Raw genomic sequence first — 17,394 nt, 5'->3', positions numbered from 1 at the left:
TGGGTTCCCCATGAGCACAGCTAATAGTTATTTTTAATACTCAGTCTTCACAGTCTTATCGAGCAGTTCTACTATGTTCTACAGAGTCACTATGAGTCTAAATTGACTCGATGGCAGTGGATTTGGTTTCATTTTGGTCCTGCCATGATGGTATAGGATAAACACTAAGCTGCTAGCCAAAAAATCAACAACTCAAATGCACCACCCTTTCCTCAGAAAATGTATACAGGGTTGCTATGAGTTGGAACCAACTCATCAGCATTTAACAACAATGCAACAACATTCAAGAAGAAACAAAGGTAGTAACAAGGGACTCCAAGGTAGCAAAGAGCACCAAGAAGCCATAAACACACATTGCCAAGTCCAAGGTTTGAGTATGTAAGCACATTAACAAGCGGATCACAGCTTCCCATTAGTTAGACTGTCTTCCCTTCTGCTGCCGTATATACAATAGATAAATAAATATCAAGTATACACGTTATATATATTTAGATTGCACATTAGACTTTAAAATCTATGCCTAACTGAATACATTAGCCCGTGTTTTCTGTTTATGTCTCCACGATGCCATGGAAACACATCGCAGCATCCTAATGGCTCTCTCCTGGCAATAAATAAACAAAGTCTTTGTCTATTCATGTTTCAATTTCCTTTTTTTTTAAAATATAATTTACAATTTCAAAAAAGAAAACAAATTGGTGTTTTGTTTTGTTTGGCTTTGGTTCTTTTCCTCCTGCCCTTTCCAGTTTCCTCTCTTGCAAGAAATGCAAAATGCACCTTCTAGTGGTTACTGAAATGCAAACCAGCTGCATCAGCACCCAGAGAACAGAATTCTCTCAAGTGGATTCATTTTTTTCCTTTATAAAATGCCATGATAATTCAACTCAATAATGAGGTCCTTTAAGCATTTCAGTCGAACCCAAAGAGCATCTAATATAATTGTATAAGGTTGAAAGCTGATATAAAACAGTCCTAAAATCTGGTGGATTTTTCTCCCCTCCTTCAGACATTTTTTTCAGAGATACCAACAACCTTAAAGGGTTCCATGGAGGCAGGGACAGGAGCACTTGCTTCCTGGCTCCACAGCTTGTGGCAGCAAATAAGTCATTCACTACTTTCACCCTAATGTGCAAGGTGGGGCAAGGTGAAATCTGAAGCTCAAAGTGCTGGCAGGACAAGGAATCCCACAAATACACTCTGCCATCTGGCACCTGCTCTCCCTCACTGAAGTGTATCCAGTCTCTGAGAGAGGTTGGGCTGTAACAAGAGCATTCTCCAAAGGCAGATCATTATCTGCATGGAGAAGTGAGCAGATTTAATTAGGTTGCTCCAATCTGAAGAGTCACCTGAACCTAAAGGCAGCAACCTCAATCACAGGGGAAGGAGAGATGTGCACGCTAAGCCATCAGGGTGAGCTCCTGCAAGGACCTTTGCTAACTGACTTGGAAGCCTTGGTGTAGAAGCAGGATTCACTGCTTTGGGAAGCTCTAGGTGCATCCCAACCACAGATTACATGCGGTCAACCTCAGGGCCCAGGGCAAGGGAGCAATTTCTATTCTCATTAGTCATGAAAAACAGACTGTGAACTAGATTTCAGAGCATTCAGAAAAGAAATCTGTCATAGCACCTGTCCAAGGAGAGACATTTTTCATCCAGAATTTTCAAGTGCTGACGTTATAGTCCAAAAACAAGGTCCCATGTAATTTTAGGTGTCCAAAGAAATACATCATCAAATAATCATCCTTTGTTTTTCTAGAATGGTCAAAAATAACCTGTCCATCTGAACGTATGCTTCCATATCTTTTGCAAGCTGTAACAACAGTATTACCATATCACATTATTAAATATTTACCTGTGCGTCACAGATATTATTATCATCCCCTTCTTATAGACAAAGCAATGTGTAATGAAGTAAATAATGTGTCCAAGGTCACAAAGTTAATAAGTAGCTGAGCTAGGATGAAAACCAGATATCTGACTACAAAGCCTATATTTCTTCCACCCACATTTACCAAGTACCTACTATGACCCTTGCAGAGTGCTGCGATGATTTCTCCATATGGTACCTTAATAAATTACTGCCAGGAACTCTGGGCCAGGAAAACATTTATCTCAACTTCGAATTTCGGTGATTCATTTCATCCCAAAATGAAAACTCCATAAGACTCATTTTTCCTTTCTATAGCAGTGCCAGGGGAAGAGTCAAATCAGTACCCAGGGTTATTTATCAGCACTTCTTCCCTTTGGGGGCAATTCTTTTTGTTGTTTTATATCATTTTTGTTCATAACATCTCCACCTTCTACCTTCCTCTGATGATCACTCTTCTTTTAAACCCTATGTTTTTGCTTTGCATCATGTTTATATTAGAAGTTCCTTCAAATCTTTTACAAATAGACAAGGCATAAATATAGGTGTTCCTACTTTACTGCCATAAAAGTGTTTTTAAAAAGCTCCTGTTCAACAAAATCAGGCACTAAAAATCACAAGGTTTATGGAGAAAATAGGAGTCGGGAAGATGACTCAAAACTTATAAAGCATTGTAGCAAGTGTCCTATCAAAAACAGACACAATATCAATAAAATTAACTCTCCTCAGACATGTATACTTACAGTTCCAACCATCCTTGGCATATTTAATCTCTGAGCTTATTTTTTCTTTCTTTTGAGATGTCAGCCCTTCATCAAACTCTCTTCTAATTGAGACCAATTTCAACAAAATACAAAATATAATCAGAGTCACCATTCATATATCAACGGAAGCTTTGGGCTGCTATGATGGTGAATGGGTTTTAGCAGAGCTTGCAGACTAAGACAGACTAAGAAGAAAGATCTAATGATCTACTTGTCAAAAGCAGCCAAAGAAAACCTTTATGGATCACAACAGTTCACTGAGCAACAAACCAAGTGGGTAACACAGGACAAGACAGCATTTTATTCCCTTGTGTATGGGGTTGTTATGAGTCTAAGACCAATTCAACAGGAACTAACAGGAGCCATCTTTAGCAATCTTTTTTACTTTCTTTCTTTTTTCTTTTAGGGGTGGTATTAACACTACTGGAATTGTTTTCATTCGCATTTTCAATTGACAATTTCAATTGACAATGGCTGAACTTGAGAAAATGCAGCCTTTCCCAATAACCAGCCACTTTTTGCACAAATGAAAGACTCGCCTATAGTTTAAGGCATTTTTTTCTGAATTTCTTCACACAGTCTTATGACTTTCATTTCAATTGTAAAAAAAAACAAAACAAAAAAAAAAAACGTTTGCTTCTGAATTCTTCAGAGCATGAAAATGGCAGGAAGCTACTTCAATAGCAAGCTGATCTTTTCATGTTATTGTTATGGGGACAGATCCAGGTATTGTGAAACAGCTACATATTTGAGATCCTTGTTTATTGGTATTATGTGCTGCTGAGTCATTTCAGACTTACAGTGACATAGGGTTTTCAAGGAGGGGCTGGTGAGTTTGAACTGCCAACTTTTCGATTCAAACCAACTTTGCAGTCTTGTGCTTATCCTACACCAGAACTCCTTTAAAGTCCTTAAGAAGGCAAAATTCTAAACATAAACTGTGGTTAAAATGTGATTACTTACACTTGTTGTTAAGTGCCTCCAAGTCATAGTGACCCTGTATAGGATTTCTGAGGAGCAGTTGGTGAGTTTGAACTGCTGAACTTGTGGTTCAAAGTCCAGTGCTAATCCTACAGCACCACACCATCTACAACTTTTGAAATACTGATCATAACTACAAAAAAAGTCACAAATCTAGAAATAGTGTATGTATTTTTATTCATTAGCTACCTGACACACCACTATAATATTTTGCTGATTCTATTTGGGCTCCTGGTGTGGTGCTGTACTTTCAACACTGGATTGCAAACCACAAGGTTCAAACTCACCAGCTGCTCCTCAGAAATCCTATAGAGGGTCACCATGAGTCGGAACCAATCCAAGACACTTAACAACATTTTTGTCTGTATCCTCCTTGAGCATGTCTTTAAATGATAATAAAATTGTAATATCTTTAATAGAGGAAATAAAATTCAATCTCTTTTCAAACAAGGTTAACTAAAAAAAATTTTTTTCTCTCATATTCATGGTTTGGAAAGGCTTCCTCCAGGTCATGTTTGCTATTGGTAATGTTTTGCACATGTTTATAATTATTGCCAACTGTGGGAACATGCCCATTAAATGTCTGTCCTGTATGAGCTATTAAGATTGCAGGGCTTTTCAGATGTTCATATGGAGTGATTAACCATAAGTCTTCTGAGCATTATCGACATTTATTAACAAATTAGATGTCAATGTCCTTGCTCTGCTGGCATATTATAAGTTTCATGTTATCTTCCTCAATGGCAGTCTTTTGTGTTAAATCAGCAAGAAATTAAAATATTTCTCCAATGTGTTCATTTGACTCCTTCTTTTATTGACTGGAATATCAAGCAACCAAGAGACTATTCATTCATTCCATTAAAAATGAAGCTCTTTTTTAAAAAGCACATCTTTTATTTTCAATGAATTGCTGCTTTTTTTTATCTTCTGAATATGATCCACTAGTTCCTAACCTCACTGGTTGCCTGTAGAGAATTATGTCCAAAAAGAGAGAGAAAGAAAAAGAAAGACCATGAAGGTTAAAGTACCTTATTTTGGTAAATTTTACATAATCATGTGCACACAAGATTTTCCTAGTAAATCTACCTCTGCTGACATAAATTCTCATCCCCCTGCCCCCAAGTGTCATATAAAACATTGTCATATAAAACATGTCATATAAGTGTCATATAAAACATGTCATATAAAACATTGTTTTATATGACAATTACCAATTGTTGCTGTTGTTGTTAAGTGCCATCAAGTCAGTTCCGACCCATAGCGACCCTGTATAAGGTTTCCGAGGAGCGACTCGTGAGCTTGAACCATCAACCTTGTGGTTTAAACTGACTTTGTAGTCTAGTCAGTAACCCACAGCGCCATGCCTGCATTAAAGAAATCTAAGCTATAGCAGAACAGACCATATCAAATCAATGCATTAATAATAAACCTGTGGCATATTGCCAAAACAATTGTGTTCTTTGCTAATACCGAAACTATAGATTCAAAAACATTAACATCAACTGCTTTACTTGTTAGCTCATTAACAAGAACAACAAATATGGAATAACAAATTTGGTTGCTTAATCAAGCAGGCTGAGAAGATTTGTTTGGCAATTAAAAAATTGGATTTGTGCCTTAAGTGAATTACCAAAATTATTAAACAAACGTGTTCTGGATAAATAATCTCTAAATTAGGATAAGAAATCGCTTTGACTGAAGCCAGAGCAACAATCATGTAGGTAGTAGAGTCTGATGCATCTTGGTCAAAGCTGTCTTGACATTAATGAATAGCTCTAATGCCTGAATTTTCATTTTTTTCAAATCTACAATCAGCACTCATACAAGCAGCAGTCAAGAAATCATATGACGTATTGCATTAGGCAAATCTGCTGCACAAGACCTCTTTAAAGTGTCCAACAGCAAAGATATCAGTTTGAGAGAACTAAGGTGTGCCTGACCCAAGCCATGGTATTTTCAATAGCATCACAAGCATGTGAAAGTTAGATAATGAGTCAGGAAGTCCATGGGAGTTATAGTGCTGGAGAATATTAAAAGTACCATGGACTGCCCGATGAACAAACAAATTTGTGTTGGAAGAAGTACAGCCAGAATGCGCCTTAGGAAACAAGAGAGTGAGCTTTTGCCTCTCATACTTCGGATATATTATCAGTAGGGAACAATCCCTGAAGATGCACATTATGCTTGGAAAAGTGGAGCATCATTGAAAAGGAGGAAGACCTTCAATGAGGTGGATTGTACAGTGGCAGCAGAAAAGGGGTGGAGCGTAACCATTGTGAGGTTGATACAGGACCGTGCAGTGTTTCGTTCAGTTATACACAGGGTCACTATGAGTTGGAACTGACTTTATGGCACCTAACAACCACCACCACAATGCCTGAATTTGCTGCTTTAGTAAATCTTTGAAATTAGTAACCTGTAAACATTTATTACAGTTTTAAAGTAATTTGGAAGAGGCCAAAAATCATGAAAGCAATTCTATTTAAGCTTTGATTATTTTATCGGAGATGAGTCACTAAAATAGTGCTCTAAAGGAAAGCAAATTATGGCATATGGGAATTGCTACCCAAGAAAAAAGGACCCCTGATGGTGTAGTGGCAAAACACTTGCCTTCTAAGCTAAGAAAGCAAAAGTTTAAATTCTACAGACTCTCTGAGGGAGTCAAGACCTGGTGATCTGTTCCCATAAAGAAAGATTACAGTCTAGAAAACTCTATGGGAAAGTTCTACTCTGTCATATAGAGTTGTTATGAATTGAAATTGGCTCAACTGTACACAACAACAGCCCAAGAAAAATCTGTAGAATGAGATTCTATTTTGAGAGGAAGAATCTGCTATAAGATTAGGAGTACCAGACAGCTATATTACTTCAGGAAGACATTCGATATCTCTGGAAAAGATGGAAATGCAGTTCAATAGTCAGGAGGAGAATCATTAAATGATTACAGGTGTCTCAGTTTAGTTGTCCCAAGAATTTTATTATTATTATTATTTGTACTTTTTTTTTTGCCTGAATGAAAAGAGACCAAAACACACATATACACACACAAAAAATGAAATCTTATAACACGGACTTTTCAAACTTTATTAAGAATTTGCTATTCATAGTATGACTATGACCAGCAAAATAGGCAGAGTCAGGAAGTTTGTAAGAAATTCAGGGTTTCAGGCCTCACCTTAGACCTGCTGAAACACACATGGGCACAGCTCATTAAATCTGAGAACACTAGGCATTTTACATTATTAGTGACCAGTGTAACTTCTAAGCCAATAGCCTGATACTTTCATTGGAAGTGTGTTTTCCAGATTATGAAAGGCTCATTATAAAAACAACAAAAACACAAAGACACTACAAAAAGTTTAAAATTGTCAAGTCAAAATCACCTAGAAAACCATCACACCGTTAACATTTTATTTGGATCCTTCCAGACTTTTTCTATTTGTATTATATATTAAAAATAAGTCCATTCTATATGTGCTTTTTTTATAACCTGCTTTTTACACTTACCAGCAATATAGCATATGCTTCTGTGTCAATAAAAGCACTTCTGGCTCACCAATTCAATTTCCATAGAGCGTTAGATTGTACAATGAACTGTAATTCATTTAAGTAATCTATTGTTGAACAAAGGGAGACATATATTAGTTCTTTAAAATAAATTTCTAAAAGTAAACTTTCAGGGTCAAAGGATAGGCACATTTAAATTTGTATATACTTTACAAGATGGCCTTGAAGAAAATGTGAGTTTTATCAATCTCCTGAAAGTGTGCCAATCTGACAGACAGATCATTGTATTTTATTGTTGTCAAATGTGTGTTTAAGTCATATCCTAAATCTTAGGATATGTAGTTGTTGTTAAGTGCTTTCAAGTCAGTTCTGACTCATAGCAATCATGTATAGGGTTTCTAAGGAGCAACTGATGAGCCTGAACCGCCAACCTTTTGGTTCAGATGACCTTGCGATCCAGTGCTTATCCTACAGTGCCACACCAGGACTCCAGTGTATGTAGAGGAGTCCTTTTTTGCCATTTATATTCATTAACACTTATCAGAATTCAGTAATTAATGTCTTATTTCAATTTTCACACTAAATAATCCACTCTATTCAGAACATTCGTAACCTAGAAGATAGAACTACAGGTTGTGAATAAGTCTAAATTTTCTGAAATATTCAATTATTAAGGCTGTGATATCAGTTTCTCTTGGATCTCTTTCTACCTCTGGGTTGTTGTTTGTTGCTTTTAAGAGTCGTTGAGTTGGTTCCCCCTCAAAGTGACGCTGTATAGGTTCCAAGGAGCAGCTAACTTGTGATTAGCAGTCTAGTGTTTATCCTACAGTGTCACATCATACCTCTAGTTTTCTTGGGAAGGCTGTCTTTGTATCTTTGTATGTCCACTTCTCACATGTATGTCCACTTCACCCCAAGAGACAGACATTCTCACTCTATGCCAACTGTCGTCCCACCCCATTCATCACACTCCTTCCAGGTAACCACACCTCTCTCCAGCCCAGATCTAGGCCAGGCCTCCTACCTGAGTATGGATAGTTCCCTGAGCTGAAGACAATCTTCGCTATCTTTTAAGGCCATACCAACCATTTTCAAAACTCCTCAAAAACATGACTTCTGACATCCATGCCTAAGAGCCTGGTAGCAGGATGGCTCTTGTCTTTGACCCCTCTCAACATTGCCCATTGTTCCATTATTGCCCCACATGGTATATACGGGATGTTCAGCTGTGCGCTGTTTGGTCATGTATCCTTTGCTCACGGCAGACCTTATTTTCCCATCTCTGCTTTCCTGAGTACCAATACTGAACCTGGCATAAAGCAAGTGATCGGTACCATTATTGAATGATTTCATAAATGAAAATAGAAACCATTTACTGTCTACTGACAAGGAGTTAAGAAAAACTGAGACCAAGCAAACAATATGTGTACATGTGTGTGTGTGGTTGTTATAGTTGTGGTTAGGTGCTGTTGAGCTGGTTCGGACTCATAGTGACCCTATTATCCAACAGAACGAAACACTGCCCAGTCCTGCACCATCCTCAAAATGATTGTTAACGTTTGAGCCCATTGTGGCTGCCAATGTGTCAATCCATCTCATTGAGGGTCTTCCTCTTTTTTATATTAAAAGTACCATGGACTTCCAAAAGAACAAATAGATAATGTGTTGGGAGAACTACAGTCAGAATGCTCCTTGGATGCAAGATGGCCAGACTTCATCTCTCATACTTTGGATATTATCAGGAGGGACCAGTCCCAGGAGATGGATATAATGTTTGGTAAGCAGAAGGTCGGATAAAAAGAGGAAGACCGTCAACCAGATGGATTTGCAGAGTGGCAGCAGCAATGGGCTCGGGTGTACAATGATTGCGAAGTGGGCGCAGGACTGAACAATGCTCCATTTAGTTGTGCATAGGGTTGCTATGAGTCAGTACTGACTCTATAGCACCTAACAACAATAGCAACAACTACCTTATCAAGAATAATATCCTTTTCCAGGGACTGGATTCTCCTGGAAAGATGTCCAAAGCAGGAGAATATACATTTTACCATTATCACTCCCAAGACATAATCTCGCAGTACTACTTCCAGAACAGATTTGCTTCTTCTTCTGCCAGTCCATGGTAATTTCAATTATTTTCCCCCATACCACGATTCAAATACATCTATTCTTCTCCAGTCTTCCTTATTAATTGTTCAGCTTTCACATGTACATGAGGTGATTGAAAATGCTACACATACATACACACATATATACACAACAGAGAGAAAGAAAAAACAAAACAAAACTTGGGTTTAAAAAAAAAAAATCAGGGGACTATATTATTTACTAACTTAATACATTTCCTTAATGAAACCCCTTAATTTCCAATAAGGTATATAAATGAAACACATATTTTTCAGAGTGGAGGAAAAACACAATGTTCTGCTTATTGCACTCCAGAGCTAATGCCAAGTGAAAATGAAGCATTATTCTTTTCTTATTTTTTCCCCCATTTTTAAAAACACCAGTCATTATTTAAAATTCTCTTCCCATCACTCAAACAAACTGAGACAGTTGTTCATTCGGGCTTAGGTTTTTGTGTATCTGACCAGCAGGGTCAGGACAATAAATCACTCAACCCCTAGGGAATAATAAAATGGTTCATGTGTTTGCACAGTTACCAGGGGGTGGGGTGGTAGTGGTGGTGTTGGTGTTGGTGGAGAATGAAAGAGAAAACTTTCAGGATTCAATTCATTTTCAAATACTTCACAGTACTTAGGGAAAAGAGTACATGAAGATCATATATAAGTGAAACAGTGAAAGAAATGAAAACCTAAGTAATGTCATTGTCATTAGAGGCAACGATATGGCCCATTTTTTCAAATCCTTTCTGTCATCTTCAGTGTAGACAAACATTAAGTGTTCCTCACAGTTTCCCTGCAGTCTAACCCCAAGAATCTGTAGACAGCATCTTTTCCATTTAAGATAGTGATGGTTGTCTTTGTTATTGCTGTTAATGCAGTTGAAGACAGCCACCAACCTTCTCAAGTTATTACTTTACAGTCTCCTGGCTGAGAAACATTAAGTAGCAAAGGCAGATATCCACTGACCTGCTACTGGGCCATGGCAATGCGGGAAGTGAGACAAGCTGTAGGAATTCTGGGACAAGACCTGCACTCTTGACAATGTTTTAAGTTCACATCGAACCATTCCAATGGAGCAATAGTAGAATTCTCCCCTTCCATGTGGGAGACCCAGGAAAAGCATCTGTCAGTGGATACTTGTGTGTTTCTATGGTGATGAACAGATTTCAGCGGAGTATCCAAACTAAGAATCAGAAGAAAGTCCTGGCAATCTGCATGCAACATTCAGCCTATAAAAATCCTACAGATTACCATGGGCCTATCCTGTTGTTCACGGGGTTGCCGTAATTGGGGGCCTATTCACTGTGGGTTAATGCGTCAGACTGAAAAGTCACTTGAACTGCAAGGTCAGCAGTTCAAGCTCACCAGCTGCTCCTCGGATACCCTATACAGGGTCGGTATGGGTCAGAACCAACATGACAGCACTTAACAACAGAAGCATTCAGTGACAGCTAGTAAAATCATGCTAAATTCACCAAAAAAAAAAAAAAAAAAAAACACAGAAAAAACGCACTATGTTTTGCTTCTAAGGGTCTTCTGAATGTAATGAGTGTTCATTTTGAATTCCGCACTATGAAACAAATCCAAAATGAAAGGAAAAGACTTTGGGTAAAACTATTGAATAATCCATAGTTTCTTATCTGAAGGGGAGGAAATATACTGTTGAATATTGATGACATAGAACAACTTACATATTGTATTATTGCTTACATGTCAAAGTATAAATTTTCCATGTCACTTACAAAAACAACTGATACTTCCATGGAGATTTTTATCCTGACGAAGTATAAAGTCTTTCATAATTACTCTACTTCAGATTTGCTTCGTGGTCTCCAGCAATATAACTAACAGTTCTGTCAGGTAACCTGTTTAAATTTATTTTAAGAAAAAGTATGAATATGTGTGGTACTTAGGATAAGTACTGGACTGTTAACCAAAAGGTTGGTGGTTCAGACCCACCCACCACTCCTCAGAAACCCTACACAGGATCACTGTGAGTTGAAACAAACTCGACAGCACTCAACAATAACAACAATAGACACACTCTCCAAGTACCTGGACACTGCAAATGGTTAATGTGATCACCTGTTAACCAAATCGTTGAAGGTGTTCAAATCCACATAGAGGCACCTCAGAATAAAGGCCTGGGAATCTACTTCTGAAAAAAATCAGTCAATGAAAACGTCATGAAGCACACTTCTACTCTGACATATCATGATTTACAGTCCATGCAATGGCAACTGGTTTTTAACAAATCCCAGTCCTTAAAGGAGGTTGTACACAAGATAGAACATCTGTATATTATCATAGAGCTGTGTTTGTTGTTGTTGTGATTAAGTTCTATCAAGTCGATTCTGACTCACAGTCACCCTGTATAGGGTTTTCAAGGAGTAGCCGGTAGATTTGAACCACCGACCTTGTGGTTAGCAGACAAGTGTTTATCCTACAGAGCCACACCTATACACCATAGTACTTCATAATTATTTAACAATTCCCCACATCTTTTTCCTTCACTAAAGAAAACCAATTACACATTTTCTTATGTGTTCATTTAACGCAAAACCAAGTTATACGAAAAACCTAGAAATTTTATTTTTTCTACAGCCGTAGTTTCATTCTTTTCATTTGTGCTTAAAAATATATATTTTGTCTGAACACAGACTACTGTGTAGAGCTAAACTTTTGATGAGTACTTTAGAACAGAATTGAATAATTGATACAAGTCCATAAATCTGGACGTTAACAGCCCAATGTAGAGGGAATAAATTTTGAAATGACGTTGGCATTTCTGTCACCTCTGAAGAGGATCTTCTCATGGAAGTCACAGAATGACCTTACTTGGTAGGATTTCTGTCTAGATATGCTACGATTTTGCCTCAGCTGGTCTGAAATCCAAGCATATGACAACATTTTTGCTTCTTTTACAATATTTCCTGGAGTTTGCACTCCCTTCATGATCTTGGCAGAAATGTTGCTGCTGAAATAACATATAGAGTCTTCACCAAATTGGTATACTGCCGAAATGCCAGAAAACTGTTAGTGTGGGTAAAACCTGTGAGCGAACGTCACCACCTCCCACCTGGCCAACCTTATCTTCCCACAGTTCCTGAAAATTTTCTTCAAATGAATGTTGTTGTTTTTTTCCTTCCCTCTAAAAAAAAAAAAAAAAAAGTTCTAGGATCCCTTAATTTTTTGTCAACTCCCATTTCTGAGCATGCTGTGTAAATGTCCTGGTCCAAAACAGGATTGAAAATCTCTAGAATATCCCACATGAATTTTTAAAGTCCCTAGATATAACTTTCTTGTCTTCAATGTTAAACTCAAAATGTTACTCATGCTAACATTACCCAAGTGCCTTTATTCTTCAAAATCCAAGACCGAAAAGATTATCCTACCTAATTTCTTGGTAGGAACAAGAAGTTAGGTCTTTACTTTTGACTATCATCGTTCACGTTTAGTTACCATGCTTTTCACACTTAGTAAATTCAAGACATAACAGGGCTACATTCTTTCCAAAGACATTGAATTCATCCTTTCATCTATAGATATTTATTAAGTGTCTCCTATGTGCCAGACACCATTCTTAATGCTAAGGATAAGTTTCATTTGTCTATTTTGCACCCTCTTTGTGAGAAAGGAATTCCTACCCTAAGGATATAGTGGTTATGGTGGTTAGGTGCCATGGAGTCAGTTCCGACTCATAGTGACCCTGTACAGGGTTTCTGAGGCTGTAAATTTTTGCGTGAGCTGAAAGCCTCATCTTTCTCCCGTGGAACAGCTGGTAGTTTCGAACTGCTGACCTTGAGGTTCACAGCCCAATTCATAACCACTAAGGAGCTCTGGTAGCGTAGTGGTTACGAATCGGGCTGCGAACCTTAAGGTCAGCGGTTCGAAACTACCAGCTACTCCGCAGGAGAAAGATGAGGCTTTCTACTCCTGTAAAGATTTACACCCTCGGAAACCCTGTACAGGGTCGCTATGGGTCAGAACCGACTCGATGGCACTTAACAACAACAACATGCTACCAGAGCTCCTTACCCTAAGGATATAGGAATGACCAAATACACCACTGTACAGATGTGATTGACAGTAGTTTATTATCCACATATACTCACAGACAGTAACATGAGTACACCACTAGCAATTCCCATGATCAGCTGCACATCAGATTGTTGTGATCTGCAAGGCTTTCCTGGATTGATTTTCAAAAGTAAATCACCAGGTTTTTCTTCCTAGTCTATCGTAGTCTGTTAGCTCCACTGAAACTTGTTAAGTATCACTAGACTCCACAGACAGATGGTAGAGGCTGAGCATCAGGTGCATTGGCCTAGAATCAAATCTGGGCCTCTCATGTTGCTGTTGATGGTAGTGTAAGATGTCAAGTCAATTCCAACTCATAGCAATGCTTTTTAGGGTTTCCGGGCTTTTAAAATCTTTTCTGGAGCAGAAAGCCTCATTTTTCCTTAATGGAGTAGCTGGTGGGCTCAAATAGCTCACCTTCTGGTTCGCAGTCCTATGCTTATCTTACAGAGCCACCATGCTATGAAAGTGTCTCTCTTGGAAGGTAAGAATTCTACCATGGAATCACACATGCCCTCCAAGAAAAATAAGTTGGTATTTTCAAATCACATGGTGCCTTCATACTTTAAATGTTTTTCTTTAAGAAGTTTCTTAATCAGTATTTCTCAAAGTTGAGGGCATCAAACGCTTCTTTGTAAAATTATTTCAATCAACCATGGACCTGTGCTTTTGTAAAATATGAGAATAAGTCAAAAAGTATTGCTATAAAACTGTAGAAACCTTTATAAAACCAAAATATCAAAATGTGAAGTTACTGTTTTCCAATGGATCCTTCATCTAAGTCTATACGATTACAGTAGAAATTAATGACCACTAAAATGAAATTTGAAAAAAAAGGACATACGCAATTCAAGCCCATAATTTAAAGAAACAAGTTGGTCACATTGCTATAAAATATTCTAAACACCTTAATTTTCTGTACTTATGTTAATGTGGTGAACTACAAAGTCAGTTTGAACCACAAAGTTGGTGGTTCAAGCTCATCAGCTGCTCCTCAGAAACCCAATACATGGTTGCTATGAGTCAGAACTGACAGGATGGTCTTGGAAAATCTTGGAAGTGTTACCACAGTTCCATAACAGCTTCTAGAATACAATAAGCCCAGGAGCCAGACTTACAGGAGCTCTGTCCTAGATGATTCTGCTTTTACCCTAAAACCTAAGTTCTACTGAATAGCAGGAGTTTGCACACAAATCTAAGTTGCTAAGGATTTGAAATTGAATTTGACTTATACCAAAGTTTACTCAACTATTAATTCAATTTGCCAGGCTTTCTTGATCCCCAGGATTCCATGTCTTGATTATTAAGTAAAAATAGAAAAAAAAAACTGGGAGTAAGGGGGACTCTTTGTCAAATTGCGGTATCTTTTATGATTTTTACTATGTTTTTCTTGATTCCTATGGCAGTGCCGTTTAGAATTTCCGTCCATGCTGTACACACACAAATTACTAAAATCTCCTGGCCACATCCTGAGGCTACCTTAATTGACTGTTATCAAGCTGTGCTTTTTAAATGTTCCAGCATTTGATCTTTTTAAAATGCTTCTGAGACTTAACTGATGTCAAACTGGCTGGTCTAATTTCCTGCTATGTCTTTAGATCCTTTTTAAAAAATAATTGGGTGTTGAATTAGTTTTTTTTCCTTCTTCCGCAAGGGATCTGTACTAAATTTAGTTAAGTTCTAACTGAAAAAGAAACCAACTAAGGAAAAAAAAAAAGCAACAACAAAAACACACCAAATCTGTCCTATTAATTTCTCATATTTGGACTTCGGATTTACTGTCTCTCTATTCACAACTACCTTGGCCCACAGAGGGGGACAATAAGCTATTGTTATTCAGCCCTAGTGAAGGGACACTTTATGGACCTAAAGGTGTCTAGATGGCTTAGATACCTGATTTGTGAACAAGATGTGTTGAAGGTTGTCTAATTGTAAAATGACATCCAGGAGTCTAGATAAAACATGGCATTCAGGTGGCAAAAATTGGTAGATTACTGCTGATACTGAAGCAATGACCTTTCAGCAGAACAGAGACAATGCCCACACAAAGCTCACAGCTGGCTCCTGAGCCTTCTAGATCCTCCGCAGTGTTGAGGGGGGCCCCTAAGAACTGCTCAAGAGATGAATCAAGCCTCCCAATTTTTCCTATGCTTCGCTGATTCAATGTAAAATAAAACTCCAAAATATTAAACCATTTCCTTCCCTTCTTGGAAACTCTTTTTATGTGATAACAAATACGTATGTGTCTCTTCATTAGAGTTCCCCTTTGTTAAGTGTCGCCAAGTCAGTTATGACCCATAGTGACCATGCATAGGATTTCCAAGGAGCATCTGGTCAGTTTGAACCACCAACCTTGTGGTTCAAATTGACCTTGTGGTCCTGTGCTTTTACTACAGTTCTACACCAGGACTCCAGAGTAGCAAATGTTTATTTTGGGTTAGATCTTGTAATGTCAACATTACAAGGCTAAACAGCAATGGCTTATTCCATCCCCCACCCCCCTGCCCCCGGGATCTAAGGTAGCTGTGACTTCAGAGACAGTAAATCCAAAATCCAAACATGAGAAATTAATAGGACAAATTAGGTGGTTTTTTTGTTTTGTTTTGTTTTTTTCAGTTAGAACTTAACTAAATTTAGTACAAAATAAATTCAATCAAAATTCTTGACATAAAGTTAAAACTGGTCTATAATAGATTGAATTGGAGCTCTGGTGGTGCAGTGGCTAAGCACTCAGCTGCTAGATGAAAGTTGGCCGTTCAAAGCTATGAGCCACTCCACAGGACACAAGACATCATCTACTTCCATAAAGACTACTGCTTATTCTATGGGGCACTTCTACTTTGTCATATTGAGTTGCTGTGAGTTGGAATTGATTCAATGGCATACACAACAGATATAAATTGTCCAGTGAGTTCAGATAAACAGATTGATCCTGTGGGCACCTAAGACACACTCTTTATGACTCAATATTCTCATTTATTATGTGTTGTTATTGAAGCCACTTCAGGACAGTTCCTAATTCCTTTTTCATCTCTCAGTTGTTATTGTTCTTAACTGTAGTCAAGTCCGTTCCAATTCATAGCAACTTTGTATAGGGTTTCTAAGGTAGGAGCAGAAAGCCTCATCTTTCTCCCACAGAGTAACTGGTAGACTCCGAAACTCTGATCTTGTGGTCCGCAATCCAGTGCTTATCATACAGAGCCACCACACTCCATTCATCTCCCAGACAACCGTGCATTAACAGGTATTCAGATAATTGCTGGGCAAATTTACTAAAAGCCTGATGTGGTGCTATAAGACAAGCATTGGACTGCTAACTACAAGGTTAGGTGTTCAAACACACTAACTCCTCCTCAGAAACCTTATGCAGGGTCACTATGAGTTATAAATGACTGGGCTGCAGTTAACAACAACAATTTGTTTTTTGTTCTTTTTAATAGTGTTAAAAATATTTAACCGAGGGAGAGGATGGGGAAAGAAATGAAAGACAGAGAAAAAACAGCTTTGGAAATGAATAGTGATGATGGTTATGCAACCTGGGGAGTGTGGCTGATGTGGCTGGACCATACACATAAAAGTGGTTGGAATGGCAAAAGCTTTGCTATATTATATATATACACTATACATTCATATATATATGAACTGACTCAACAGCACTTAACAACAACAAATATATATATATATATATATATATATATAACCAAAATAAATTCATATTTGAAATTCAAAGTAAGAAAATTCATAGGTGAAATTCATAGTAAAAATTATTTAGATGTTTTATAAATTCAAAATATTTACTAGCTGAATTCAGATAGCAGCCTTAATTGGAATAATAATTACTAATGTAAACCTCTCCACCTTAGCTGGGAAAGTCTAGTTTCCAAAATCTATATGATGAGACTTTGTACTAGATACCACAGACAAACTCAGAAGAATTGATATGCAACATTTAAAAATATAATTTTACATCTAGCAAAAAAGTCATAGGAAGGAAGGGAAGACTACGATTAAAATATAAAATATAACCTATAACAAAACATTTTATAATGTATCTCTCTGTCTCTTATAT

Source organism: Chrysochloris asiatica, unplaced genomic scaffold (genome assembly GCF_000296735.1).
Source record: "Chrysochloris asiatica unplaced genomic scaffold, ChrAsi1.0 scaffold00014, whole genome shotgun sequence".
Classification (NCBI taxonomy): Eukaryota; Metazoa; Chordata; class Mammalia; order Afrosoricida; family Chrysochloridae; genus Chrysochloris; species Chrysochloris asiatica.
Note: the sequence above shows the minus strand (reverse complement) of the source record.